This window comes from Propithecus coquereli, unplaced genomic scaffold (assembly GCF_000956105.1).
Source record: "Propithecus coquereli isolate 6110/MARCELLA unplaced genomic scaffold, Pcoq_1.0 Scaffold2, whole genome shotgun sequence".
Taxonomy (NCBI): Eukaryota; Metazoa; Chordata; class Mammalia; order Primates; family Indriidae; genus Propithecus; species Propithecus coquereli.
The window spans coordinates 2,997,250-3,001,356 of record NW_012144966.1 but is presented as its reverse complement, the minus strand read 5'-3'; positions in this window follow the sequence as shown (position 1 = coordinate 3,001,356).

Genomic DNA, 4,107 nt, shown 5'->3' with positions numbered 1-4,107 from the left:
GCTCTTGCTCAGGCTGGTCTCGAACTCCTGAGCTCAAGCGATCCTCCTGCACTGGCCTCCCAGGGTGCTAGGAGTACAGGCGTGAGCCGCCGCGCCCAGCCAAGCCAGCTTTCAAATTAGTCCCTTGCACAAATTCTTTGGAGACCTGTCACTGATTATCCCTCGAGGGCCAGCTCCACCAACTCCTGCTTGACTGCCCCTCACACTCTGGTTTCTGTTGGTCCAACCCTCACAGATTGCTGTGGGGACCCCATCCAGGCAGCCCTTTTAAACCACGTTCTTGGCTGGGTGAGGTGGTTCACGCCTGTAATCCTAGCACTCTGGGAGGCTGAGGTGGAAGGATCACTTGAGCTCGGGAGTTCAAGACTAGCTTGAGCAAGAGCGAGACCTCACCTCTACTAAAAATAGAAAAAATTAGCAGGCATGGTGGCGCATGCCTGTGGTCCCAGCTACTTGGGAGGCTGAGGCAGGAGGATTGCTTGGGCCCAGGAGTTTGAGGTTGCTGTGGCCTAGGCTGATGCCACGGCACGCTAGCCTGGGTGACAGAGTGAGACCCTGTCATTCATTCATAAACAAACAAACAAGCCACATTCCTTTTAAGATAATTATAGGCAGCCAGGCACGGTGGCTCATGTCTGTGATCCCAGCACCTTGGGAGGCTGAGGCAGGAGGATTGCTTGGGCCCAGGAGTTTGAGGTTGCTGTGGCCTAGGCTGATGCCACGGCACGCTAGCCTGGGTGACAGAGTGAGACCCTGTCATTCATTCATAAACAAACAAACAAGCCACATTCCTTTTAAGATAATTATAGGCAGCCAGGCACGGTGGCTCATGTCTGTGATCCCAGCACCTTGGGAGGCTGAGGCAGGAGGATCACTTGAGGCCAGGAATTTGAGGTTGCAGTGAGCTATGATCATGCCACTACACTCCGGCCTGGGCAACAGAACAAGACCCAGTCTCTAAAAAAACAAAAAAGATGGCTATAGGCTGTCTTAATCCCAGCCTACTGGAAACATGTCCACATTCTTGGCCTCCACAGACCTTGAGGGAGCAGGCCATTTCTGGTGGTAATCACTTCTCCCTATTCAGCAGAGCCAGCTAGCCAACACCTCTTGACTTGAGACTTTCCCACGAGCCTGGCACCCGCCTCTATGCCATCCATGCAGCTTACATTCCAGAACAGTTTGTAAAGCGGTCCCAGTGGAGAACCTTCTGCTTTTCTTCACTGGGCGGGCAGATGATGGTGAGGGAAATGCCCAGCACTCTAAAGCTTTTTCCAAAGATATTCTCTCATTTCCAATTTTTGGGGCTCTTCAACTTTGATCCATTATGTAAAGACCCTCTAAGGAAGGACTAAGCTCTCCAAAAACGACTTTCTGGACACCACTTTTGCAAATTCTGGGAAAGAAAAAAAAATTAAAAGCCAACAACCATATTTCCATTTGATGTATACTGTTTATAGATCATAAGTAAAATCTGTATTTTTAACTCTCTCAAGTCAGCAGACTTTTCCTACAAAAACCAATTCAGTTAAATAAAGAACTCTTGAAAAATCCCAGAGGAACATGAGAAAAAATATTGAAAATCTTAAGATCCGTCCATAAAAGGGTATGATAGGAGATACCTCAGTGGTTTGAACTTAACTCATTTCCTCTAAAGGTTAAGAAGTGGGGAATTTAAGATAGGCTGAATTCTCCGAAGGGGTTTGGCTGATATGCCATAAAATTCTTTAGGCCCCACAAGAATAAAGACTTACTGTGCGCTACCAAAAGTCCTTAAAAACTTTCTGGCTCTTGCTGCCTGCCCCTTCGGAGGTAAGTGGAAACAATTTTAGGGTGTAATGAATAGGGTAGCAATTTTTCAGTCCTTACTGACAGTTTTGTATGTTCAGTTTCCTGTCATTTAAACAAACTTGGTGACTATTTCCCATATTTTCTCTGCCAATCTTATTTTTAGCAATCAAGCATGCTGTTGACTAATTTTTGGCCCACTGTACTTTGTGAATCCCCTACCCCACCTCCAACATTGCTTAACATTACTGGTAACTTAACATTGACCTATGTCCTCCTGCTCCACCTGGTCCATCGCCTGGCTTCTTCTCTATGGGCAACATCTCTTCTTGTACTCGTCTTTCGTTTCCTTGGTAGAAGAAACTTTTATCATACCTGTATGCTTATGCAAGATTTTTTTTTTTTTGAGGCATGGTCTTGCTCTGTCACCCAGGCGGGGGATGCAGTGGCACTTTAATAGCTTTCTGCAGCCTGGAACTCCTGGGCTCAAGAGATCCTCCTCCCTCCAGCTTCCCAAAGTGCTAGGATTATGGGCATGAGCCACCATACAGGCTGATTTGTTCATTTTTGAATTTTATCAGGATCATACTGTACATAGTGAACTGGGACTGTTTTTTTCAGTCAACATTATTAAAACTCAAACATGTTACTGAGCTGTAGTTGATACATTTTCTCTGCCGGTGATTATGTCATTGGGTAAACTCAATTTATGTATCCATTCTTTTAATGACCATTTCAAGGTCCCCAACCTTTTTGGCATCAGGGACCGGTTTCATGGAAGACAATTTTTCCACAAAAGGGGAGGGGGTGGGGGTGGGAGGCAGGAATGGTTTTGGGATGATTCAAACGCATTACATTTACTGTGCACTCAAACCTCTCTGCTAATGATAATCTGTATTTGCAGCCACACCCAGCACTACCATGACCACCTCAGCTCCACCTCAGCTCATCAGGCATTAGATTCTCATAGGGGTGCGCAACCTAGACCCCTCGCATGCGCAGTTTACAGTAGGATTCATGCTTCTATGAGAATCTAGTGCCACCGCTTATCTGACAGGAAGTGGATCTCAGGCTGTGATGTGAACGATGGGGAGGGGAGCAGCTGTAAATACAGATGAAGCTTTGCTAGCTAGCCTGCCGCTCACCTCCTGCTGTGCGGCCCAGTTCCTAACAGGCCACGGACAGATACTGGTCTGTGGCCTGGGGATTGGGGACCACAGGACATTTGGATTGTACCCAGTTTCTTGCTAATTCAAACAGTGCAGCTGCAAATATTTTTATCATTTCCTGGCATACGTGTTCAAGAGTTCTAAGAAATATACTCAGGAGGGAATTGCTGGGTTGTAGAGATGTGAATGTTCAACTTTACAAGATGCCAAATTGTTTTCAAAAGGCATACAAAACTCCCACCAGCAATGTGTGTAAAAGATCTCAATCCACCCCATCTTGAACATTTGGTGTGGCTAAACTTTTAAATTATACTAATCGAATGGCTAAAAATGGCAAATATATCACATTGTGATCTTGGTTTGCATTTCCCTGGTTAAGTGTCTATTCGTATATTTATTGGCCATATTATTTCCTCTTCTATAAAAATACCTGTTCAAAACCTATTTTTCTATTTGGGTTGTTTCTCCTTTTATTTGTAGTTCTTTATATATTCATGATACCAATCTTTTGTCAATTCTATGCACGTCTTGTCTCAGTTGTCTTTTCAACTTCAGGTAGTTTTCTTTCATGTAGTTGATCGAGATTCAGAATTTATCCACATTTTTCTTGTTAGTGCACTCTGTGCCCATTTTAAGAGAGCTCTCTTTACACTTCAAAGTCAGCAAGTTAGTCATTGACATCTTATGAACGTGCTATAGTTTGCTATTAAGTCCTTCATTCATCTGGAGTTGACTTTTACATATGGCATGAAGAAAAATACAAATGGCATTAAAAAAATTCACAAAATCGTATGTATGTGTAACTTTTTCCTCAACACAGTAAAAGTTCTAAACAGCATTTGCTCCCAAACTAAACCAAGTTTATTAATGTGAAAATTTTGTTTTGATAAATAACTTCTACCCTTCATCTCCTATTTTGGGAAATACGTTCTGTTGAGCAGATTCACGCTCTTGTTTTGCCAACTATCCTTCCAGCTTTAGAAATATCCTTCCAGCTTTAGAAATAGCCTTTTGGGGGCTCAAAATGTAGTCTTGCACATCCTATTTTCTCAATTATCATCTTTGTTCCCCCTCTCCCTAGACTTCTGTCGTGTGGACAATGTGCTGATGGAAGTTTTAGCTAAGAAAACTCGTATTCCTGGTCTCCAAG